This window comes from Labrus mixtus, chromosome 8 (assembly GCF_963584025.1).
Source record: "Labrus mixtus chromosome 8, fLabMix1.1, whole genome shotgun sequence".
Classification (NCBI taxonomy): Eukaryota; Metazoa; Chordata; class Actinopteri; order Labriformes; family Labridae; genus Labrus; species Labrus mixtus.
Genome location: NC_083619.1, coordinates 4,804,726 through 4,832,227, shown reverse-complemented (window position 1 = coordinate 4,832,227; position 27,502 = coordinate 4,804,726). Strand labels below are relative to the sequence as shown.

Sequence of the window (27,502 nt, the reverse complement as noted above, 5' to 3'; positions counted from 1 at the left end):
TCATGCGTCTTCTACTTGCCTTTGACAGTAGTTCTCTCTTATTCTACCTTTGCTTTATCGCTCCCTATAGAGCTAAATGCGTGCCGCCTAGTGGGCAACTTTTGGTAATAAACAAAACTGAGGGTTAAGGCACCCGATGCCGACGCTCTTCAGACCCCAGAAAAGGTGTTGGTCGATATAGACAGAAAAGACGTAGCTATGGAAGTCGGAATCCGACAGCTCACCTGCCGAATCAACTTGCCCTGAATAGATGGTGCTGGAGCGACGGGTCTATAACCGGCTGTCGAAAGGAGCCGAGAGGGCTACGTCGCTATGAGTAGGAGGGCCGTCTTATATATCTATATATATATATATATATATATATATATATCTATATCTTACGTGTTCATTTAGTTTCTCTACAGTTTCCTTCTAGTAAAGTATTTATTAACTGAAAAAAAAAAAAGCTGTAAAATAAACTCTGTAAACAGACTTCTCATGGCTGACAGCAATCGAACTGCCCATCAACCACATTGACCTCCATCTTTAAATTCCATCCGGGCCACTGCATGCTGAACTCTCATGAGGCCGGCTGTAAACGTTTCTCCATCTATATAAAATAATGCATTTAACATGAGATCAGACTCTAGCTCTGGTCATCGCGGCGATGATGTTCACCGCGCAGATTGACAACAGAAGAGGTCAAAGAGGTTTCTTGTTTTTAGGATTTAAAAAATACCAACAACTGTACGTGCATGCAGATCGTGCAGGACTCTCACAGTTCTTCTTGAACCTTTGTTTCTGTGCAGCCTGTGGTGGACTGACCTCTATACTGTTGGACAGATTACACAAGCTGCCTCTGTCTAAACTGTAAGCCTGTTTGTTTGATTAACAATTTATTAAAATTCAAAAAGCTTTTTACAACATGAACCAATGAACATTTAAAGTTCAATGTTTTTCATTTACAGTCTGCAGCATTAGTCAGTCATGGGGAAGTTTATGCATCAGAATAAGTCTCCTTTCTTTGTGAAAGAAGAAAAAAAAAGTGATTTATTTCCTCTTTGTGACAAACCCCAGAGACCAAAAACAACAATGACTGTTTCCTTCTAACAACTCCTGGGGGATATTTTGTTTTTCTCTTTGCCAAGGACATCCATTGTTGTCCAAAAAAAAAAAAACTATTAAAAACCCATTGATGAGCTATGCTGTGGTTTATTTGGAGTCAATCCACCAACAGGTGGTGTGGTGCAGCTTTATGGACACAACAAAATCATTGCACAGAATACACTGAAACTGAAAGCATTTTAGAGAGAACAAAATTATCTACTTCAAACAAGTAGCTCAACAGCATTGTCTCTAAAAGAACTCTGGGAGGTAGAGCCTTCAGTTCTACCAGCCCCAGCCCCAGTCCGGGGTGCAGTGTTATCTCAGAGTTTACAAGCATTGCATTCAAATCAGGTGGAAGTCCTGGGTTAAATTGCCGGAGAATCTGGCAAACAGAGCTTCTCTCTCTCTCTGTCTCTCTCTCTCTTTCTCTCTGTTGCTTAGTGCTGTGCTCATGGTGGATTGACGTTGGGTCTTTGTAAATAATATAACCAAGAGTTTGGTCTAGACACACTCTTTCTGCAAAGTGCCTTGAGATAGCATTTGTTTAGAACTGTCGCTGTACAAATAAAAGATTAATTCATTGATTGTCCAACGAAAAAGAGCTGCCAGCTGTTTTTTTTTTTACTTCATGACAAAAAGATTGAAATGCAATTGTGCAGCCAAGATATTAAGACTGATTTTAAGTGTGTCATGACTTGCATTATTTGAGCATGAAATACTTTAAACTCTGTGTCATTTTAAGAAATTGTAGGGGTTACTTCAGCATTGCTTATTTGTCCATATTAATAGAAACTAAATGATGCGTCGAGGGAGGCGATGAGAGCGGAGTTTAGGGAAAGCGTTCCCTTTGAGGACAACTGTAACATCTGTTCTTATAATGCGGGGGGGGGGGGGGGGCTCCAGAGGTCATGGAAGTGAACTGGATTTTTAACGGTTCAATTCAAAGCCCGCCCTTCTGAGACCGAACGTCGAGAATTGAGTTATAATTAAGCGAGATTGACAGCGTCTTTGAGGTAATTAAGCACAGAAAGGCTGTTGAAAATTCCCCCAGGTGGGCTGGCAGGGAGAGGTGGCAGGCAGGCAGGAAGCGCTTTTGAATCGGGAATTAAAAATAATGTGATGATTGGGTGCTGATGAGAGAGACGAGACACCGAGAGAAAGAGAGAGGTGACAGAGATAGAGAGAGAGAGCGGGACACAAGGCCTGTAGGTTCATCCCTCACTTATTCGTCATGCCCGTTTGCTCCCGAGTTAGTGCGGCTCGTGTGACCTCAGAGCAGCGCCACCCTCGGCGTCTCCGCCGCCTTTATGATGCTATAACCGTTTGCCATGACAATATGCATCCAATTAACGGGCTTTATGCGATTAGTCAGCCTATCCATTCATCTAATGCGCTTCGCCTCATTACCCAATGACTTCATAAGGAAGATGATCTGACTGCAGACACACACACACGCACACACACACGTTGAGGAAGGCGAGGGAAATGTGTGGATGAGATGATGAAAGCTCATTTAATCAGAGAGCCAATTCCATATGATGAGGGAACCAATGTTTCCTCCTCTCAATGATAATGATTTGAAAGGACAAAACCATCTAGTGTGATAATGCGGGACATAAAAAAGTCCATTTTAATGTAGAGAATATATGATATTGTCTCTTCATGTTATGATGGACTATTTAGACTGCTACAGCAGAGAGTAAAGCCCGGACATGATCATTTAGTTGAGCTTAAGAGAAGCTGCCGCCCAAGCTTTGTGGGCGGCAGTAGCTCAGTCTGTAGGGACTTGGGTTGGGAATCGGAAGGTCGCCGGTTCAAGTCCCGGCACGGACCAAGTCCGGAAATTGGTCTGGTAGCTGGAGAGGTGCCAGGCCACCTCCTGAGCACTGCCGAGGTGCCCTTGAGCAAGGCACCTAACCCCCCCCCCCCCCACAAGCTCAGGAGCGCCCGCCGTAGGGCAGCCCCCTCACTCTGAGACCTCTCCATTAGTGCATGTCCACAGGATCCTGTTTGTGCATGTGTGTGTATTTCAGTTCATGTTTGTGTAGCATGTTTACTAGACAGAGTGTAAAAACGAATTTCCCCTCGCGGGATCAATAAAGTATAAATTCTTCTTATTCTTCTTCTTCTTCTTCTGGGACTGACAAGCTAAGAACAGCAGGCGCAGTCCAGGGATTAGAGAAGATGGAATTTGATTGGAAGAATGAACCCTGAAACCTGTGGAGGGAAAAAAAATGATCGACTGTAGTTAGGTCCATCGTTTAGGTCCATGATACCTTGGAAACAGATTCATGTAGAAAGAGCTTTCGGCTGGCTGAAATATATACGCAGAAAAGTCTTGGCAGACATTGTTCATATCTGTATTTTATTTTAGCCATGCTTACAGTTTGATTCTACAGCCACCAGTGACACTATCCATCAAAAAATTAATCACGTATTTTTGGTTTAATGCCAACTTCAGGTTGACAATTTTGCTAAAGAGGAACATTTCTTAGAAACTACTGAATGGGTTATCAAGACAAGTGGTTCAGACTAGAGATGTTCAAAGGGTTTAATTTCCCTTTCAAGTAAATAATACATTAATTTTAAGACTCATCGATTAGTCTGATGTCACAAAAACACCCAAAAAAGGTCACAATTGAGCCTGATTTATTTGCTAAACCCGGGATCACAGCATCTGTGGGTAAACAATGCCATGCGTCCACTGTGCAGGTTTACATCAGGGTTGTAGAGCTTTATGGCGTTAAGGCAGAGGACATTAACTGGAGCTACAGCCCCGACTAGTGGCTGCATTACAGCTTGAACATTGTAGATTGGACTGGCATTGTGAGCCTGAATAAATCAATTTCACGATTTATTCATTATTTATCAGTTTAACTGACTAGATTATTCTGCTTATGGCGTACATCCCTAGATTCTACAGATGCCATTAAGACCTTGAATTAGGAAAGTTACGAACCGGTTGAAACAAAAACAACTATGAAGAGCCAAAAAAAAAAATGGTACTTCGCTTGAGTTTTCCTGCGTCACCTTGTGGATTAATTTTCTGGCCAGCCAGCTCCCTGCCTTCACTGCTTGCTCTTTTGAACATTTTTGGGGTTTGGTTTGAACTGAAACCTTAACAAACAGCAGGTTGAGTTAAATCCTTAAAAACTAGTGAATTGATTATAATGACATTTGGCTCAGACGTTCAAGCTCTCCGTTTGGATTGTAATGACTGTAAAGACTTCTGCTACATTTTTCCACAAATCAGAATCAGAATAAGCTTTATTGGCCAGGTATGCTTAAACACAAAATGAATTTAACTTTGGTGAACTGTGTTGTCTTTTTACAAAGTTAGAACATTAAATATCAACAATAAACACAAAATAAACACATCCTTCTGTCATACATACATTTATATGCTAAGCCCACATGGCCTTACATGACACCATGAATTTAAACGTTCCAGGATCAGAGTGCATAGTAGTTCCATTCATTGTCAAAAACTATGGATGGTATTATAGAAGTATGGTTTTATTACATCCAAAACCAGAGATTTCCCTTCAAATATTGCATTTTTTTGCATAGTTAAAGTCAATGTCCACAAAATTAAACTGAAATTCTAACTAGTATAAAACCTGCTACACACTGTTATGGCTATAGAATTTTCTACAAACAGACATTAGCATTTACTTCCAAACCCTGATGTGCCAAGAGCTAAGCTTACAGAGATGGCTGTAGACAAAACATGCTCATGGCAATTTCTTGAAGTATGATGAAGATTTGAAAGATCAGAATTCTGATGGACAAAATCTCAGCAGTAATTGGTCTAAATCAGGTTAACGACAGGTCACATGTTTTCTGCATCCAAGTCATACACATCCCAAGCTCATTCTGACCTCTACACCCTTATGTCATGTCTCCCTGCAGTATGGTAACACTTTAGTTAACGAGTCATGGATCGGAATATGAAGGCACACAAGACGGTGAATCATGGATGAATATGTTGCTGTTCGACATTGAACAGAGTGAACAGCACTTACTCACAGCCAGAACTAAATATGCCGAGATGAACTTACAGCAGATGGTAAGTCTGGCTCTTTAAACCATGGCACCAGCATGGACAAAAAGACACAAGTGTAAAATAAGTATCAGGTCATAGGCAGACACAATCATCTTGGGAATTACCTCAATATCTGGTCTATAAGACACTCTTTTAATTAATTGCATGCTATTTACCAATGTAAAGTCAGTATAACCTGCTGAGTCTTGCCCTGTCATGACTGCAAGTGCAGCCAGCCCCCTCACCCACTGCACATTGTGACAGTTTGACTTCGAGATGTGATGATCCTTTAATATTTTGTTTTAGGGGTGCCAGCCAGGTCTCTCTCCTGACATTTAAGACAAGTCGGTTGTTTTTTTGTTGTTTTAAGTTTTAGTTGAGATTTTTGTTTGGATTATTTGAACCAAAAAGTCACACAAGGTTTATACACAAAAGTGACAAAACCCCACAAATAAAAACTCCACAACAAATGTAATTCAAAGCAAAATAGTCTTATATTAATGAACCACAATATAAACTCAAACACTCAACCCACAATCAAAAAATAACAAATACTCAATATCCCACAATCCCTCAGTCCTTACAAAGTAAAAAAGAAACAGTCCAACTCAAAATTCCACTTTGGGTTTTTACTCAGTTCCAACAAAAAGTGAGAAAAAGATCTCCAGTTCAGTTTATGAAAACAGACAAAATAATATCTACCTTTCGGCGAAAATAAAGAAGTCAGTTTTAGCTGGAGGCTACTCACGTCAGTCAGTCTGTCCAAAAATTCAGTCCAGTCCAGTCAGTCTGGAATCCAGTGCTGGTTTTGGCTGCTGTGTTGAGGGATGTGATGGAACTTCCGTGTTTGGATGACAGGTGAAGAGTGAAGGCGAACTATCCGTGAGGGTTATGGAGATGAGGGTGATCGGAGTTGTTGATGACGGTGGAAAATGAGAGAAGGGATTAACTGCCTTGCTAATTTCTGAACATGCTTTTTAGCTTGTTTTACCGACGATCTTTCTCTAGCTCTCAGCTCTCCTCTCCTGCTGCCTCCTCTACTGCTCAGACTGATTGAATGAAATACAGGGGATAATTGAATGGGGCGCGAACGGGGAGCGAATTGGTGAGTAGACAGAGGGAAGTGGGTGTGAATGTAGGCGATTTGGGGGTGTAAACTTGTGGTGAAAACAACAGAGTGTCCAGGTTGTCACAACATGACCTGTGTATTAAAGCCCACTATTGACCAGTGGAGTAGGGCAGCATGACTCTAGGCAAACTGGTTTCAGTCTGTGGGTCTGTACTTTTTTGTTCTGCAGAACTCAACCATTTCAGGTTTGTCCTTCATTACCTCTTTGAGCAAACTCACTTTGCTCCAAAGTGGGTTTTATTTAGCTGTTTTCATCTGCTGGAAGGTCTTGATGCTAGTTTTATTCTGGCCCAAAATGGCAATGTATGAAAAACAAAATAACTTAATGAAAGACAAAATACCAGAGTAATTAATGAAAAAAAATGGAAAGGCACGCTGATAGCCTCACGTTTAGTGTGTGCGCACCATGCACTGAGGCTAGTCCTCCTAGAAGCGTTGCTTGTCAAAAGGCAAAGCAGGCTTGGGGCCCAATGCCAGTAGGGCCCTCCCCAAGGGCTTACAAACTTTGAACCATAGCAGTGGCTCAAAATGTGCAAATATTGCAATGACAATCGGAAACCTCCCTAAGGGGGCCCCATCTTACAGAACTCACTCATATACCAGTAAATGACTGAATGTTGCTCATCTAGCTCTAAATATGGGGGAGAGTCCTTTGAGTCTTTTTTCCCCCTCATTCTTAATAGTCATTGAAATTACAAGGTTCTTAATGTTCTTTATACTTTTATTTTGAAATAATCATACTGATGTGAACTTAAGAAATAAGAATGGTGGTGAACGCTGGTTGGAGGGGCCCCCTGTGAATTTTTGCCTCGGGCCCCAACAGACTCTAGAATCGCCACTGAGTCCTCCAAGCGGGCAGCCCGGTTTAGAATCCGACCTGTGGCTCCTTTCCCACATGTCGGTCCCCACTCTCTCTCTCCCCCTTTCTTTCTCTCTCTCTCTCTCCATGATATCTGACTCCATCCACTGTCCTATCTCGGAATAAAGGCATCAAAAGCCCAAAAATAAACCTTAAAAAAGAATAGCATTGACCTGCAATGACTCAAGACGAACAAAACAAATGCAAATCATGAAAACAAATAGTTATCAGATGGGAGAAGGAAATTGCAGGCAAAATATCTATTTGTAATGTGTTCATTTACTGGAAGTACATACTTGTTTTTTTAATTTGCCCTTCAGGTCTTTATTTATACACACTGTTACAACTGCTGGATTTGATTAATTGTAATGTCTGTGAACAGAAACATCTCAAATTACGATCCGATGCTTCGTCATTGGACACACAAGCTACTTTTAGTCCTGTTAAAATAAATAGCTCCATTCTTTCTGGCAGTTTTTCAGTTTTATAGGAGAAATGAGTTGGGGCGTGCAGGTCGATCTGACTGGTGACTTAACTGAAATACTTTTCAAAGAGTCTGCAGAATATTTACTGAAACTTTTCCCTCTATGAAAGGCGCGGAGGTGCGGGGAACAGTGTGTGGGTGTTTCGGGAGCTGGGCGGCATGACAAGACTGTAGGGGGATCAAAAGCCAAGATATACCAATTTTATTGCATAATCAGGAGAAAAATGCTGCATTTGACTGTGGCTGAACAAGAAAGACAAACACCCCTGGCTCCTGACTGTCACCGCTAACACAAATAGCAGGCCAAGATAAGATAAATGGCTCTGTCTGAACTCCAGCTGCAGCATTTCTTTTGTCTATCTGGCCTTGGAAATACACACATCGTAACACAAATACATCAAGTTATTGTTGTCTCAAATATACAGTACAGATTATATAAGTGTATAGAGTCTGAGCTGCAGTCAAGACGGGGAACTAGTTTGTGTGCTGCTCTGGTTTTTGCCACCCAGCCATGCATGTGCAGCTGAATCCTGCTAATTAATGCAAGGACACGCCCCAGGGATACCGCTGAGGAGGAATACAACAAAACATCCCTGGGCAAGGTGAAAGATATAAACACTCACACACACACATGCACACACACACACACACACACATATGCATGAACAGCGCTACGAGACGTTGTGTTCAGTCAAGTTCCAAGCCTTTATCTATTCACCTAGCAGTGTGATGGCAGCAGGGCACAGCCTTTGGATGTGTTAACAGGAACCAGCCCTCAGCTCTATCCTTCACTGAGTGTGTCACTCACTCTCTCGCCCATCGTCTCTCTCTCTCTCTATCTCTATCTTTGTCTCCAACACTTGTCTCTTCCTCTCCCAGTCTCTGGCCTTGCATGCTTCTGGACCTCTGTCCTTCAGTGTGTTCTGTCTTCTCTCTTTCGTCCTCTCTATCGCCTTTGGGTGTGTCTATGTGTGAGCCATTGGAAGACATTTTCTGATAAATATTCATTCACCCCCCCTCCCCTTCCTCACAGCCCCTCCCACCGGCAGCCCACTGTGTCTATTTGAATGCTAATCACTTTTGTCTGAAATTTCCACTGGCCTACTTCCGTCAGGAAGATGGGGGGGATTGGGACGCAAGTACAGACCCAGGGGTGTCTCAAAGTTATCCCAGAAGGATAACCATAAAATCGCAATAGCGATAGATTGGAAAGGGAAAAACTGTATAGAGCAACAACAGGCTTCCTAACCTAAATAAAGCACCGAAAAGGATTAACTAAAACGAAACCAAAATTGTCCAAGAGACCCAGAAAACTCGAAACAAAAAGCAAAGGCTGCCAGGGAGACCTTTGATAACACAAAAGGCTGGACTAGCCACAAAACTATCCAGCACCCCAAGTTATACACTGGGAGACTGGCAATGGAAATCTAATGCAGAAAGTTCTTAGTTGGTGTTTATAGATACACACAACCACTAGAGAAACCACAGGGAGAACCTCTGAAGGTGAGATAATGAGTCAGCACAGAACACTGGAGACTCACAGTATACACACACCTGGGCTTAATCAAAGCCAATCAGTGCCACACACACCTGACTGCAATGAGTTGATTCTCTCACCACTCTCACTGAGCAGAAAGAGTGAGTGCCCTCACAGGACCCCCCCCTCTAAGGAACGGCACCCGACGTTCCAACAGAGCCAGTGGGCCGTAGGCGACGGAAGGCCCGGATAAGGTATGGGTCCAAAATGTCCCTAGCTGGGACCCAGGCACGCTCCTCGGGACCATATCCCTCCCAGTCCACAAGGTACTGAACCCCACGTCCCACCGACGACTGTTCAATATACGCCGAACTGTATAAGCTGGTTGACCCCCAACCAACCTGGGTGGAGGCGGAGGCCTCCCTGGAGGTGCCAGTGGACTAGTGCAGACTGGCTTGAGGCGAGAAACATGAAACGAGGGGTGAATTCTCATGGACCGGGGTAGCAGGAGTCGAAAAGTGACAGGGTTAATCTTTCGAATGATCTTGAAGGGGCCAACGAAGTGTGGCGCCAATTTGCGAGACTCTTCCCGCAGCGGGAGATCCCTTGTGGAGAGCCACACCCTCTGACCAACCCGCTAGTTTGGGGCTGGACGGCGATGCTGGTCTGCGTAGTGCTTCTGCTGTGCAGCTGAGCGTTGAAGAGCCGCTCGGACACGCTTCCATGTAGCTCGACACCACTGAATAAACTGGGCAGCCGAAGGCACCCCCACGTCCCTCTCCTGTTCTGGGAACAATGGCGGCTGATACTCATACTGACACTCGAAAGGAGAGAAACCCATGGATGCATTCTGTAAGGTGTTATAAGAATACTCTGCCCATACAAGTTGTTCACTCCACGTGGTAGGGTTGGAGGAGACCAGGCAACGGAGTTATTATCTTGCCATTTTTTCCCGGAGTGTGAGGTGTTGTTAAGAGTGATCCGATCTGCCCGGAGGGACGTCGGTGCCGCCCTGATTGCAAATCGTAAATATTAAACATGTTCAATATTTACGATCCCATCTCCTGTTGGCGAGAACCCCTGAGGACAGCCAAGCATGCACTCCCAAACGACAGCCGATTGGAAAGCTAGTTCCCGGATAGAGGAAGCACAACAACAGAAAATCAATTCTTACTCACCTCCAGCCTGCACTGTGACACGTATGACGTCTTTATATCCATAGTTTTACCTGTTTCTTTGTTAATTGTCAGTTAAAAGACGTCTAAAAATATTTGTAATTTCTTCCTGTCTGTCGTCCGTCTTATTCCCACTGAAGCTGGGTGGACTTTTAGATTTCCAGTTTGGACGGAATATGTGTGGAGAGGAAGGATTTGACCAAAACAGCCACACACTAAAGGAACAGATCTGTTTCATCCAGGATTATTTGTTGTTATGTGAGGGAGGGGAAGGCTTTCATTATCATTTTATTTCTTCACCTTTTTTCTTTCCCTCCACCTCCTCTTCTCGTCTTTTATTCGCTTTCACATCCTCTTCTTTGCTTTCCCTTTTCTCCTCTTTGATTTAATTAAGTCTCCAGTCATTTCCCAAATTTTTAATTTCTTCCCTTCCCTGCCACCTTTGTCCTTGTCTGTTTTATACGTTTTCACCTTTGTCTATTTTATTTTACCTTCCTTCCTTCTTTGTCACTGTTTTTATTTGCCCTTCCCTTTTACCTTATCTCCTTTCTACCCCCTTCTTTTCTTAACATCTTTTCATCTCCTCTCATTCCTCTTTCTGTCATTTCCTTTCCCCTTTCTTCCCTTTTATTTCTCCATTCCGATCCTCGTTTTCCAATATTTATCATTTAAAACAATATTTTTCTTCTTTATTTTTTTAGGTCCCTTTCCCCTCCTCGCTCATCCAGATCTTTTCCGATTTATACATGTTCTCTTTCCAGATCTCCTCTCCTCTCCTCTCCTCTCTTCTCCTCTCCTCTCCTCTCCTCTCCTCTCCCACATTCCTTGGTGAAGCAGAATGAACCAGCATGCACTCACAGGTGAGTGAACACATAATCCTCTACGTTTTCTCACACTCCCTCTCACTGCTTGTAGCATACAGATGTAATCACCCGCTGGACAGGAGCTGGAGGGAGTACAGCGAGGGTGTCGAGAGGTTAGAGCTTCTCTGAAAGCCTCCATGGGGGCTTAGGGGGAATGAAGAAAGGAAGGAAGCAAGGTGAGGAGATATAGTTGAATGCCTTTGGTGTGAACCTGTGCTGTGGGATGGTTTCCCTGCCTGCTGCTTGTGGGAACTGCTGAGCTTCTCGTCACCTCTTTCAGGCTGCAAAGGCCTCGAGACACGGTCACTTTGGAAAAACAGTGGCAAATAGAAGATGTCTATAAGTGAGTGGAAGGAAGGGGGAGAAGTAGGGAAGGAACTCTGCAAGGAGGCGACAAAGACAGAGGAGGGACAATGAGAGGAAGGTTACCAAAACTCCAGGGGAAAGAAGGCAGGAAGGAAGGAGCAGCAGCTACAGGATGATGCTTTCTTGAAACATTAACAGTTAAGCATGGAGGGAAAAATGGACAAATCAGGGGGGAAAAAGAGCTCAGATGTGGGATAAGCTTCCACATCTGGGATATGCAAATTTGGAGAGGGAGGGAGGGGGTGATCGAGAGAAGGAAAGATGCAGGTCGGAGAAAAAAAAATAAGGGAGATTAGAGCCTCGGAGGGAAGCAACAGCACAGGGGTGTGTGTGTGTACCAAGAATCTCCACGGTGGAAATGATTTTTACTGCTCTCTATAAGGTCAATGAGAGTAAAGAATATGCAAATGAATGGAGATGAGGAAAAAGGTTGGAGGGAAGGATGCATGAGAGGGAGAAAAAAGTAAGGAAGGGCATTTGGAGGAAACGAGCAGATTTGGTATAACGAGGGAATTCCTAACTGGTGGAGGCCTTCTAATAAGCTTGCAGAGAGCCGGCGCCAGTGGGTTTCTGTAGAAGTCGTTTTTCAGCTGACTGCAGCGATAGTGTGGGGATTTTTTTTTTCACACAGAATATGATAAAGAACATTTTTTTTGGGAAAGTTACATGTTAAAATTCAGAACTGCAGCTCATGTCTCTGGAAATATGGATGCACTGAGATGGTATCTGTTTGGCAGTGTGGGCTCTTGGGCACAACAAAATTCCAAGTAGCTGACTAATGCTAAGCTGCTCAGGGAAAGGCTAAAGGCTTAACGTAATGTGAAATGCATGTACAATAGGGACAGCGGTGGATATAAGTTAAGTAGGAAATGACAGTAGAGAAATTGGATCAGAGTGGTAAAAAGAAAGTTATTAAGGCTTTAGGCTTCTTTGCACCATAATGCCATTACTGTAGCATTACTGTCTGCACTTTTTCACTCAGTACCAGAAGGGTTGGTTGGAGGACACGTGCAAATGTCAAATGTCTGAGTATTTCATGAACGTTCCTGGGTTTAAGGATGAGGATACTTTTGGTATAGAGGACATTCATTTCCAAGAGGACGTTATGGGAGATGGAAAGACACCAAGTAAGGCTAAATCCAAGACACTTAGTGGTTTTTAAGCCTCTCATCCATCAGTTATCTTCTCTAAACATTCAGTATTTACGTATAGACTAGATTTTAGACTTTAGACTTTGTATAGCCTGCATGTATGGTGCTGAAGCCTAACTGCAACATTGTAAACATAAATACAGATATCAAATATGTTCTTAAATTTGACTTTTTCAAACTGAGTGAAGTCAAACTCCCAGTTTGTTGTTCTGAACTCTGTGTTCACAATGACGGGATGGAACTTCCTTCAGCTTATTTAAGTTTCCCTCAGAGGCTCAAGAATGTTTCATACACGTGCCACCATGTGTGTGTGTGTGTGTGTGTGTGTGTGCGTGGCAAAATGGCAACGTTTTATTGCAAGAGTACAATTCAAGGAGAAACAGCTGACTTTCAAAAACAAAAGAAAATACTTTGTTTGGTCCAAAAACAGCTTTGGTCACAAAGGGGAGGGACAATGGAGGAAGGATTTGTTCTGATCTGAAAGACTTGTGCTTAAGTGCGACATCTCCTGGACTTCTACACTGAAAGTGGCATTAAATACCTTTAAACTTGCCTTGTCAAGAAGAGGGTTACAAGCCGAGCAAATTTGGTTAACAGATCAAACAGATGATTATTAGAAAGAAAATTATAGAACGCCTCCCCCTGAAATCCTTCGAAGTTGCTTATTGCAAGTATAAAAAGGATGGACCAAGATCGCAGACAAGCAACCCAGTTGGATGCAATGCTAGACATAATTGCACACATAAGCTGCTGTGTTTACACATCAAGCAGAAATCCTTCTATGGTTTTGGCTGGAAGAAGTCCAGATAAAGTCTGGTAGTGTTCTGGGACAATCTCAGCAGTTTTGTTTGCATGTGTGAAAAGTGCTTTAAGAAAGACAAAAGCTGGAACACCTGGAGGAGAACGAGGAGAACACAAAAACTCTGCTGGTTGATTCAAACTTAGAAACGTCTTGCTGTGAAGCGACAGTCCGGACTGCTGGTGTTACTTTAGGGGGGGAAAAAAAGTGTTGTTTGTTCAGCCTGAAAGATAGACCAGTCCCTAATTCAGACTGACACAGTGACATCAGTCAAACCCGTGTTTACTGAGTCAACACATGTCAGCCGACCCGCCTTCATGACCCTCCTCATGGCCAGAGAGCTGGACACGAGTTGGAGGCTGCCCAGCCGTGTTGAACAGGCATTGCTTTTGGATAAGGGAGTTATTTTTAAGAAGGAAAAAAAAGCAGAGTGTGAGATAGAGAAAGGGAGAGGTAGAAAGTATGCATTTGTAAAGGAGGGAGTGTGAACAGTGTAAGGACAAAAAGAGAAGTGGAACAACTCTCACTTCTATCTGGTTATTATTTGTTATAATCCAGTGTAATACTGAGGTTATCATTAAGTTATAAAGATAACACAAAATACTAGATCCTGACATCTTTACCACAGAACCAGGACAGTCCAGCCACATCAGTCTGGGAAATATGTACAAGTTCTTCCAAGAGTTTGACGTATAAATGAGAGTGTATGACTAAAAAATCAATACAGGTTACAGGAAACGTTCCATCGACTGCATCAAATATGATCTCACTAACGTCACCCACTGGTTTCTATAGAAGCATTGACCTTTGCTCTGTTTGAAATGATGAACCCAATGTTCAAACAATCTAGCAATGGGCCAAGATGTGGAGTTAAGGCGGGCCTCAAGCCTCCTGGCACAGCTACAACATGTCCACTTGTCAGTCAAGTCAGCCATTCCCTAATTATGCAGAACTCTTCGTGGTGTAGTTAGCTATAGCATAACGTTAGCTTTTTACTTCTGTCGGACGCATTTAAGGCTTTATATGCAATTTTTTTGATCCAGCAGATGTCGCCCTTGAGCACCAGCATGAAAACAAAACAACTTGCGCTGCATTGTTGTGTTAGCATGCTAATGCTAGCCATCTTTATTATGCTTGTATCTTCACACTGCATGTAAATTTACCTGAAATGAGCGTGAACTAGAAACACAGTTAAGCAGTGAGTACAGTATGTTATTCTTCTTTTCTCTAGTCCCTCAATTAAACAACTTTTATACGCAAAGTGAGGGCCCGGCCAGCCGTCCCGGCGATGTAAACAAAGTGAAGATAGGACTCCGAAAACTTGGAAAACAACTCAACAGACAGTGGGACTCGGGTGTTACACTCATTGTAGACAGTCATGACTCACAGAGTTATTTTCAGAGGATATACTTGATTTATATTACATTTAAGTGTGAAAAATCGCATATAAAGCCTTTAACGCTTCAAACATCCTAAAAATGGTGAAGATTATCCTGCTGAACAAAACGCCTACTCATCAGAAACATGTGTTTGACACATGTTTCTGATGAGTAGGTCCAAAATCCATTGTAAAAATCCTATAGGTGAATTCCCAGTAGATCCCATGGCAATGCTACTTTCGCGTTGGCCTACAAAAACATGTAATTTGGTTTGTTCTCTATAGAAAAAGGCTGTGTAGCAGAGCCTTTAGGATTAATTAACGGTGACGTCATCCCTATTCTGTAGTTTAATTTGTATCAAAAATATCCTCAAATGATGTGCGTGCCTTATGTTGTACTAGTGCCTTCAGGCTTCTTTTATTACCTCTGAGGCTGCAGAAGAAGGCTATAATCAGAGTGAGTGTACATATGGGCTACTTTGAAATGTAATGTCATGTTTAAACATAGAGCTCTATACGGCACGTTTCTGTTCAATATTCACAAAGGCACGCGTAGGATCAGAGGGTGTGTGTGTATGCTCCGACCTTGCTTAGATCCTTCCACATCCATAGTTACTTTCATTACAGAAAGTTGTCATCATATGGAGACACATTAAATATTAATCCCTGCACTTTTAATACCTGATAATGCAGCTTAATTATTCAACACGGAATGCCCCTTGACTTCCTGCATATCGCAACGCTGACAGTGTTGCCTACAGCCTTTTCATAGGTCATTACACTCCACGCTCTGTTTATTCATGCAAATTACATCACAATGCACATGGTGTAATATCTCAGTGCACCAGGCAGGAACAAAAGACAGAAATGAAGGTTAATAAAGAAGCCGAGGCTTGAATCTCAAAATATCATCCAACCTTGTGGGGTTAAAGAAAATTAAAAGAAAAAATGTTATTTGGCATCTGAAGGAGAAATATCATATTCAGAAAGAAGAAGAGGGAAGCCTCATATACGATGAGAAACAGGTAAAGAAACAGGAAGGTAGAAGGAAACTGATTGAGATCAATTGATTTTAATTCATGTCATATGTTATTACATGTATTATATATGTGATGTAAGACAAAATGCTATGGTCAGCAGAATCCTATTTAAAGGAAGAATTCTGACACATAGATACAGCACAAATCAAGTATATTTTCTATAAATGTCTCTCTGAGTCATTACTGTCAACAATGAGTGAAAAGCTGAGGAGGGGTTAGGGGACTTCATGTACAGTTGTCAAGGTTTCCCCCCGCTCTGTGGGTGGCTTGTAATATCACAGTACTGCCACAGCTATTTCGTTACCGCAACAGCTCTTAGTGAGATTACCTCAAATTTAACAAAATTCAACATAAACCTATTTGAATGGGCTCAGTATTATCTGTGGACCTCTGCTCATTTTTAAATGTGGAGGATGCCTGTGATTTTATGCTTGTGCAAAATTGACATAATAAAACGTCTGTAATTTGTAAAGTAAAATTGGCCGACCATATTTCAGCAAACACAAAAGTCCTCTGATAATAGTGATCCAGTCTGAATTCGTGTGATATATATATATCTTAGGGGTGTCACATGATCATAAATTATAACCGTGATTAATCGCATTATTAGTCCCATGTTTGTAGTTCCATTATTTTGCATTTATAAACAAATTGTTAGGCTTTTATTGTCAATTTTTCTAACTGTCTAAAGCTGAGAGTACTTTACTTGCTTTTTGAATTCAACCCTGCTTTTATTTTGAAATAAAATAAGGACCTTCTGGGAGAACGAGGGTTCGAGATTAACCTAACCATGGAAAATAAACTCTTTACGGATCACAAACTAAAGTCAAAAAGCTCAAAGGAACGGTAACAAAGGTAAATGTTTGAGGTGGATATTACTTTGGACTCGTCAGCTAATCTGTCTGAGAGTTTGTTTTAAATGAAATGAGACATTGCAACCTTTGTCTGACTAATTACATGTCCCTTGACAGTATCGAATGTGAGCACAAAAGCTGGTTTACAATCCGCTCATTAACATTCCCATCTATTCACCTGCAGCGTGTGTCCAATCCAAGCCTCTGCAGCTACTGTCTGCTTCTGAGCTGAATGCTGTGAGGAGGTAATTAATCACACGAGTTAGTGGGAAAGCTGCGGCCAATGAACACAAGGTGTGCTCAGTTTCAATGTAGGACAATATTAGAATGTATTAGGAACGTTCAGTGCCACATGAGAATATTTTTCATTAACTCGTACCTTATAAGAACGAGCTTATACCGTGTAATAAAAAAAGGAAAAAAAAGATAACACACCAATGGTTTAATCAAAAAGAAGATTGAAAATTCAGCCCAGCTCTGTTTGCCTCGGAACAGGTGTTCTCTGGAAAGTTTATTTTTGCAGTAATGAACAGTGACGCAAAGCCGGGCAGCAACTCGCTGCTAAGTGTGTGAGACACTTTCCCTATAAAAAAGGAGCGCGTTGCTGGGTTACGGGTGAAGATGCTGACAGCACAGATTCAAAGTCCGCCACCCGCCTATACTCCAGGATCCTGAAGGGTTTTGTCAAACACAGCCTCCCTTAATGAAATCCAGTCACATAAAGGTAAACTAAAGCAAAGGTTGAATATTATTTCATGAAAACATGCAGCCTTCTTCTATTTGAATTTGGATTGCTCATTTTTTGAAACACTTGAGCCAGAAATATTGAACAGAGCGACCTCTAGGCCTTTGTCTTCTAGGTGGGCATGGACTCAGCCTTTTTGTATCATTATGGCAACAAAGGCTATACTTCAAAATGTTCCTTTCATGTGTTCTCTATTCATGTACAATTAATCACATATGAATAAAATAAATCTGACCCACGGGTTAGCGAGCTCTGTCAATGCTAGTAAATGGTTCAATATGAAAACTATGTGAAGGTTCATGATACCTCCGGCGTCCTGAGCTGAACTGAAAGTCCGTTTGACATGGCATTACCATATGGCCACTGCTGTGATTGGGCTGCAAAATCCTCTATCAGTAACCAAGTGGTGAAGTCACTAAGACTACTTAAAGGTCCACCGATAGCTCGGCATGTGACATGCAGCAGCCAGGTTTTCAGCCTTGACCGGTGACTGGCACTCATGGGCGACCATGCATACAACAAGCTAACATGTCTGCAGTCTTCTCTATGCAATTTAAAATGTGATTATCTGATATCGATGTTAGCATCTTTGTTAACGGATTACAAGTTGACATTGCAATTTTTTGATGAACTGTGCCCACCTCTGTGCATGTGTTTCCAATTTGAAAACAGCGACTCAAGAACAAGCAGAGCTTCCTTGGATTAAAATCTGAATGTGGGGGACGATTGTCAAGACTGGAAACAAGATACTTTCAGCGTTTCACAATGTTGTGTTGTTTGATTCCACTCTGAAATGACTCGTTCTTATATCAAGCTAAATGACAGCATGCCTGGTCAACAACGCTGAGTGATCAAGGCTCTGTGAACTGTGAGCGTCATGTGTCATGCTTTCTGTAGTGGGACCAACTGGTATGACTCAATGTGTTGGCTGTTCCAGTCCACTCATGCCAGACTGAGACTGGCAGTTCAAGTCTTTTCTTTTTCAAGCATTCATGTTTTAACATGGTCTGTGTGTTAAACAGCTGAAACACTTAATCTTGTACAAATCATACTGTATTTGAACAGTGAATGACGGATAAGAAAACAAAGGTAGAAATGACCAAAGAAAGAAGGCTGCTTACACCTCCAGGACTAGCCTGAAATATATCGTGTTAGAACGTTTTATTTAGTTTTTTAAAGCTTTTGAGGAAGTTTTCTGTCATGTTGATTTTGGCGCCTCCTTGTTGACAAAGCTGTAAAATGTATCTGTTTGCTGATATTGTCCTTTGCATAGTCAAGTTGTGTTTACAAATTATGCAGATGAGACTATTATCTACTTAAAAGTAACATGGAGTACATCTCAACCTAGAGCTTGACTGTGCTGTTCTGGAAGTATAAATCCCATACATCTTCTCCATAACAGACGTGATTATCAGACATAACCATCCAAGCTAGACTGACCACGAGCTACCACAGTGTGAAACGATGGTTAATGCTACTGTAGGAGACACGAGTTCGTATGATATCAACCTCACTTTAAGAAAAACAAGACTTATTCACGATATCGGGGGAAATAACTACACTACCAAGGATCATAGAGTGTCACAGCGACGTCTCTGATTGGTGGAGCTCGCAGTTACCATGGCAAAGTTTCCCGCCCCTTGGCACCGAATGCAAGCGGATAGTTTTGCTAGCAGGCTAGCTAACAGGAAATGTGCTAATAACCTTGTCATGCTGCAGTGAATGTAGTTTATATAGTCACACAACACAAACTGCAACACATTGCAACACCTCTAAAACAGAATATACTTTATGAAAACGATAAAAAGTTATGTTTAAGACTAAAGTTATGTTAAGAAGAAGCATCCCAGAATCTATTTGAAATGGATGTGTAGATCTGTCATAGCAAACTATTTTCAGTCTTTTAACCTATTGTTGCTGCTAACCTATTTTTCTAATTTCTCTTATAACCCGTAAAACAGACATCATATTCACCAGACCTCTTTCTGCATATTGATTTGATTTCAGTTTGTGCTCCAAGGTCTGCTACTAGAGCCGTGTCCCTAGCAACCGTCTGCTCTTCTTAGTTATGTTTTTTTCTTAGCAAACTCAACCTTTTCCAGCACATCTTGTAGTCTCTGCATTAGTGTGAGTGCACTAAAAAAAGGGCTCAGATGTTTGAGCATGTGTCACACACCTCCATTTTTTATGGCTGTTGATGAGTGATGAACATTTGGATCTCATCTTTAAAGAAACTCTTGTGAGCATGTACTCAGGTCATGTCACCTCACACTGACTCACTTCAGCAGCCAGACACATCCGGTGTGTGGCTACATGGTGTGAGCAGAAGGAGCAGGTGAAGCCAGCCACATGTTGCTTTTTTTATGACCTCTTCAGTCCACATGTCACAAGAGTTTCTCTGACTGTGTAGACACGGAAAGGTTTGATCTTTTAAGGTGTAACTGAACCCTGTGGACCTCCAGCGCTCATCACAATTCAGGTAGAGAGAGGGGGAAGAAGCATGAAATATGCATGCCTCAGGTGTTGATGTTGCACAGAAAAGCCTCAGAAATATCAGACAGCCAGAACCTTACTGTCAGACAAATCAGTGTAGTGATATGCAGCCATGCCTCTGGAGGCAGGTGCACACACGGCTGCATGTGTTCATCTGAAGAATGCTAAATTCGGCTGCGTACATGGCGCACACGTCACACTCCTGGAACGGCTACAGATACCGGCTTGTTTCTGTGCACAGAGCATATTTACAGCGCAGTTCTCTTCCTGCTGTCATTTCTTGTCACTAAATTCTTCAGTCCCTACATGAGCTGTGACTATAGTTGTCTCAAACTGCCTTTATGTTGCTACATTGCACCCCTATTCTGCCCTACAAAGGCAAAAGACCTTAAGTCGCCAGAGTGTAGAACTGATTGGTTGTGTTTTTAGGAAGACCAGAAAAGAGAGCGTTACAATAGTCCAGCCTGCTCATGATAAAAGCGTGCATTAGTCTCTCTGTTTGGCTGTCCCTGATTATTTCTGCAGGTGTTTGTGTATTAAACATGTTTTTTCAATAATGCTAATTTACATAATAAGAGGCTGATTTTTCTTAAATTCAGTTTTAATTTTCTTTCCTCATCTGTCTTCATACTGTCCTGTTTTAATGTCTATACTGTCAGATCGACCTTTTCTAAATCAACCCACCTGTTTCATGTTTACTGTGACATCTTGTGTACTCCTCCTCACTGCACTATTGTATGTAGGCTTGTTTATTTGACTTTTGATAGTTTAAGATTACATTTCTTAATGCTTGTACATTTAGAGCAACATTAACCAGAGTCACATACAGGGAAGCCAGTGGTTAGTTTACACACCCCATGCACAGAGGCTGTAGCCCTCAAAACAGAAGGCTCGGGTTCTAATCTGAGACCCCTTTCTCGCATGTAAATCCCCACACTCTCTCCCTCCCTGATTTCTGACTTTATCCACTGTCATGTCGCTTTGATAAAAGCATAAAAAGATGGTTTGGATTTGGATTTCAGGGGGTCAAAAGCAGCGCAGTATTTTTGGGATCAGCTCAGAAATGAAATCCATCACTAACTTGTCTTTTTATTACCCGAATTACCTTCATCAGAATCGTGGTTATTATAAAAGTGTCAACAAAGGTAAATCATATATTTGATATGAAGTAGGAACGCCTGCACCACCTTTCATGTTTGAATGACAGCAATTAGTTCATTATTTTTACTTAGCAAAAGAAAAAGAAAAAGAAAATTGCAAAAACTTTTTTTTAGATAAACCTGTGAAAGTCTCTTGATTCATTTATTACAAAACTTCAAAGGAGTTTTTTTTTTTTCCAAGCCCGGAAAACATTTTATTGCTTTGCAGTCTTTCATTATACTCATGCAAATAATCAGCTACAGTGAGTCTACGATGAGTTGTGTGTTGGTGTTCATTAAATTCCTCTCTCACCTTTTCTGCTCTTTTCAATAATCCAGTGAACACAGCGCTGCAGTAGCCGCATTGTCAACAGAGCTGTCAACGTGACATTTTATACTCTTTTTACAGCATCAAATTACTTATTGAGAAGAAACCTCTCAGAAATAAAAAGATGACTACGACACAGAATGGCATAATGGTAACTATCATGACAAAAACCGTCCCATCTGTTTACATAGAGGAGGCGGGGTTTATGACCTATTCTGCATCCAGTCAGCAGGGGGAGCTCTAAATCTCTTGGCTTTATTTGAGGTGAGGTAATCCTCTGGTTTATTTTTGGTTTTGGCTTCAATGCTGATCTACTCGATCAAAAAGTCCCCAATTTTATTCCACATTCAGCAGGCCATGCAGGAGATTTCAGTGTGTCTTGACTTGCAGGACAAAAGTTGGAATGAATTTTGACTTCATTTGACATGTACTGTCTTTGTATCAAAATGGAAGAGCTGCCATTATCAAAGTAGTGATTGAGAGATTTGTATAACTTTTTGGATTATATCTGACAAAGAAGAAAGTTTTCAAGGCCCTAAGATTACTCTCAACTAAGTATTCCAACGGCAATCTGACATTTTACAAAGAAAGAGCTGCACCTTTTGCTTTATTTATTATGAGCAAAAAAAATAACCTTTAGGAGTTGGATGAAAGAAATTTCAGAGAGATATAAAAATCAATGTGTAAAAGCCTTTGATGAATGTTCATATCCCTACAAGCACAGGCACAGTCAAGAATTTTTTTTTCTTTCAGTGCAGGTGTGTCTTTAATCATAGTAAAAAAAAGCATAAACCTATTTGTCACAGCTGGCAGAAGTTTTCACCCCGAAGTTTTTTGGTGCGTACAGCAAAACATGCTGCACAACAGCAAGCATACAAAACAAAACACAATAAGCTTTCTTATTGCCGTGTCTGACATGTTCCTTCCTCTCACTGTTTTGGGAAAACAAGAGTCTTTTGTGTTAAGAGTTTGATTGTGACCGACTTCTGCGTTGCCCAAACGGATGCAGAGAGGTTTTCTCTTTCTGTTCTATTTCTGCCACAAGAGTGGAAGTGCCAGCTCGTAAATTTAAGTCAATGACAAACTTCAAAGTTAATCCAAACACTCAGCCGCACATCGATACACACACACACACACACACACACACACACACGCACTCATCTCAGCTGCCACCTTAATGCTCGACGTTTGAGGATTCTGTCCGAGGCCAGACAGCTTGTTGGGATTCTGAAGGGAGAGTCTTATCTAAAAGATTGAGAGCATGCCGATAGACACCTTGGCAAAGGCAGTAAATCTCATAAAGGTTGTCATAAGTCATTGGGCCAGACATCCCACCAGGCGCCAAATGACATGGAATCTAGGTCGTTTTATGTTTACCTGCCATAAAAAAAAGTAAAACCCAGCCTCTCTTTTTATTCAGAGACGTTGGGAATACGGTGTGTATGTGTGAGGAAATCAGAGGATTCAACGTCTCTATCAGGCATAACAACAACAAAACATTTGACAGAATAAAACTGCGGAATGTTTTTTCGATATTCAGAATATCAGTGGCTACGAGTTTGTGGTAATTCTTTAACATTGTAGTGAACTGAATTATGACACCCAAGCAGCCTCAAGTTTTTTATGCATTTTTGTGACACTCAATTAAGAAGGGTGACCAGATGTCAACAGGCCAGATGTGCTACAAAGGGTATGAAGGTGCAGGACCACGGGGGGGACATGACACAGCAGTGCAGTGAGATAGTTTAGATTGAAATATAATGTCCCGATAACACTAAAAATGAAACATTAACAACATTGCTTTACCACAGGCTGATTGGCTGCATATCTCCAGAGAGGCAGCTGCTGCACATCTGTAACTATGGCCGCCTCTTTTGTTCATGCAAGAGATTTGAGAGTCAGCTATAACTACCACAATCTGCTGACCTGTATGAGTATGACTCCTGCACAGCACAGAAATCATTCATTATTTCAGCTCCCGTAACCCTCATCTGTTGGACAATCCTATTTTTGGTTTCAGGAGGCATTGTATCCACAGATCGTCTTTCTCTTCATGAGCCGGACGTTTCATGTGAGTTCAACATGTAGCGTGAAGCATCAAGTCGTATATTCCTCCTGCACAATTTAAAAAAGCAACCTTTAGTAATTGTCATAAAAAAGATTTTTTGGGAACCGCCCTCCACCGGCTTCACATATTCGACCGAAACGTACATCCCAGTAGATGGTGCCTTTGTTTTGTGCCAGTGGGGCGTAACCTAGGCAACGCAGATGGCGACAGGTTGGCGAGCTTTTGATCCAGTGTGTGTGTGTGTGTGTGTGTGTGTGTGTGTGTGTGTGTGTGTGTGTGTGTGTGTTGATTGACTGACATTTGAAACAGGCCATGGTGAAAGTCTTCTCTTGCTCTCTACACAGACATTGGATGAAAGCCTGGTTTAAGAAAGGAAACTGTCCTCCACTCTGGAAAACGAGAGCCAATCAAACTCGAGACATCGTATCAATTCCCGGGACAAGTAATGAAAATGAAGCGGGACACCCAGTCGCACTACAGGTACAGGTTAGCAAGCAGGATCTACAGAAGATCCCATGCTGCAAGAATAATCAAAAGGAAGGGCTTTTGACACCATGAGGCATAAAACATGTGACCTATTTAAAGTTAAAGATTTCATTTAAATCCTAAAAACAGACAAAGAGCTTTTGTTGTTTGGAGCATTATGACCTGCACACTCACTTCCTGTGATATGTAAGTGTTTGAGTCAAATACCCTCTGTGTTGGAGTGTGTTTCATACCTATCGCTTTGTATTGTGTCAGTGAGCAAACCATTGCATCAGATCCTGTTTTTTTTTTTTTCTTCAAGCGGCTGCTTTTAGCTGCGCAGCGTGAGGTGGAGATCCATTCTGGATGTTTTCTGCAGCTGACTCATAAAGTGGTGAATTTCATCAATCTCTCTTGAGACTTTCCGGGGTTACTAACAGCTCAAAGGAAGTGGAGGAAGTTACTTCTTTTGGTAGACTGTCAACATGGCAGACAGGGGAAAGGGCTATCTTAATAAAAATAGCATAAGCTGCCAAATCATATAAAATGTCCCTAAAAGTTAAAGTGCAGGCTTCATTCATCCACTGCTATTTTGTGCTAGTTTCACCTCTTATCATGTTTCATCCTTTAACTTCTACTCACCAATCTAACATTTTCTTCTTTAATCTCGTCGTTTCCGTCTTTATCCAATTAAATCCACTCACATTTCCCTCTTCTGTGTCATGAGCACCACTATGAGGAGTCATGAAGTGGTGACGCTGCAGGTCAAATGGGCTGGGAAATCGGTTAAGAGCGCCATGTTTACAAAATATCTATACATCAAAACTTTTGCACAAGCGATGCGTTTACTGTATCACACAAGTCAGGATGATGATATTTAGCCCCACCCCCTTCTGTACCACGGCTTGATTAACATCAACATGTGGGGTGCCAGAATACATAGTGGTATAATTGTGTGTCCTAATTATAGAGGATGTAGAAAATGGTAAATGGTGTTGAGCTTGTATAGTGATTTTCTAGTCTTCTGACTACTCAAAGTGCTTTTCTACACATTCTACATCTACACATTCACACACTGATGGTAGAGGCTGCTGTGTAAAATGTCCATCAGAAGAAACTAATCCTATTCATACACATTCACATGCTTCAGACAAAGCAGCAGGAGCAACTTGAGGTTCAGTGTCTTGCCCACAACGGACATGTGCAGGAGCTAGGGATCAAACCCCTGACCTTCCAGTTGATAGATGACCAACTCTACCACTGAGCCACAGCCACCAGTCCTCTAAGCTGGCGGCCCCGGCTTCAGTGCGGACCCTCTGCACTCTGCTGCATGTCATTCCATCACTCTCTCTCTCATACTTGTTTCCTCCTCTATCCACTGTCCTCTCTTCAAAAGAGGCAGACAAGACTGTAAAAATCTTCAACATTAACATGTGAAGTACGAGAAGTTAAAGCAACACGCTGACCAGTCAGTGGCTGCACACATACATAGAACTGTTTTCCTCACTACTGGACCTTCATTTGGAGGATATGTCCCTTCTCTCTCTCTCTTTGCTCATTTCACAGCAAACCCTTGTTTCCTCAATTTAAGCCCAAAACGCAGAAAAAAGAAAGATGTGATTTATTTCAGGTTGATGAAATAGAGTTTTGAATGACTTGTCAGGAACATTTATTCTCGTCTAACTCATCTTCACAACTAAAAAAAGGTGTGTAAATTAACTCGGAGTGATTTTTCTTTCCAACATGTCCATGTGAAAGCGAGACCATTACCATTAACTTCTGAAATATCCTCATGTGTCCTTAAAATGCCACGAGTACAATCCTGGCTGTGTGAGGTCACTGCAGGACAAAGACAACATTCATTATCCAATAAAAGGGATACAGAAAGAGGAGCGGCTTGTGCTTGTTTACAGGGTGAGAGAGTGTGTGCTGCATGCAAATGGGGAATCCCTTGGAAGTGCACTGCCCTCTTCTTTAGACGAGTGTGTGCACCCCCCTCCTCCTCTCCTCTCCTTCCTCATCTTCAGACGTAATTAAACCAAAGAAGAAGAACGACAGCTTCCACTCTTAGTGCCGTCTGCGGGGATAATTAGAAGCACAAATAAACAGGGAAGACTGATACAGCTCAGTTAGAAAAAACAAAAGGGGGGGAGTGATGGAGGCGGACGGGGAGGGGGTACAGGGGAGGTTGCAGGCTGCTACAGTATTTAATATTCAGAAATCCTCTGAAATGGATTTGGTGAAGCCCCCCCCCCCCCCCCCCCCCCCCCAGGCTCTGTTACAGTGCAGTCAGTCAAACTGCTGGAGCTCAGTCTCCTTATTTACTCAAGATGCTGTTGCATCGTTTGGCCTGTAGGTGGCAATTTGGTAGCGTGGTGCCACTTTGTACTGAATGGGTCTACTTTGTTGTGTGTGTGTGTGTGTGTGTGTGTGTGTGTGTGTGTGTCTGTGTGTGTAGGTGTGTGTGTGATGGTGGGGAGCTTCTGTGTTCAACTCTTAAATTCCTGCAAAATCTCAGAAACCAAACAGCACTCTGCAGGAGGAGGTTGACACATCCAGACTAACAAGAAATAATAAAAGACGAATGGTTTTTCATCAACAAATTAATTGCTCCCTCAATTTTCATGCGGAACTGAAAGTTAATTTACCTTGGTGTGTGTGTGTGTGTGAGAGAGAGGTGTGTGTGTGTCTTCTTTTCAAAGCTGCCATGTGGGGATGATTAGTGGTGGTGGGATTATTTAGAATCCTAATTGAAAGGCCTGTGTAAAAAAAAACAAAAAACAACAACAAATAAAAAAACTAAGTGCTCTATATTTCCAATCACACACTTACCCGCTGTGAAAGAGGAATTCAGGTCTCAGGCAGAGACAGGTCGGCTTTGATGAAAAAGAAATATGGATGGGAGTTACTGTATACGGGAGCGCGGCGTCTGAATGGCAACGCTGGCGCAGCTGCAGGAACAAAGACGCAATAATGAAATCTGACTGTAGTCAAACAGATTTGATCATCATCGCTCTCGCCGGTTTCCCACCATGGAGGCTCCTCCTCCTCCTCGAGTGTGCATGTGTGGTGGAGATGAACTGAGAGAATTATGTATACGCTTTACCTAGAAAACAAGCCCTCAGTGCAGAACTTTAAGCTGCCTAAGATATATTAATCAAGATGCACATGCTGCTGGAATTAGCTTCCCTCCACAGACTGCTGATAAGTGAGAGTAGATGGAAATGTATTAGTAATGGTGCAAACACAGTTTTCTCCTTCTCTTTATCGTTACACTTAGCCTTCATCAAAACAGCACTTAACCAAACTCGGGTTATTTCAAAACTTCATCGTCTCTCTGCTGTCACTGTTTTCATCACTTGACGAGTTATGAAGATTCACACGGCGATGAATGATTTGTCACAACAACGACGCAGAAATGAAACTGTGACAACGCCCAGGTTATAAATTAATTTTCAAACATGCTTTTTAATGAGGCTATATTCGATTTATAATCAGAGCTGTCAGCATCAACTAGTTAATCACAACTAATTCAGGTCTGAAATGAATGCCAGTATC

At 41.9% G+C, this 27,502-nt stretch overlaps 1 protein-coding gene and 1 long non-coding RNA gene across 2 annotated transcripts in view; one reads left to right on the top strand and one right to left on the bottom strand.

Moving 5' to 3' along the window:
* astn1 (astrotactin 1) overlaps positions 1-27,502 on the bottom strand; it is a 412,066-nt gene that overhangs the window by 121,798 nt on the left and 262,766 nt on the right. The gene's annotated exons all lie outside the window — the stretch shown is intronic.
* Positions 23,802-27,236, top strand: LOC132978653 (uncharacterized). Its single transcript, XR_009673971.1, has 2 exons — positions 23,802-26,366; positions 26,403-27,236. It is a non-coding gene; the product is annotated as an uncharacterized LOC132978653 (long non-coding RNA).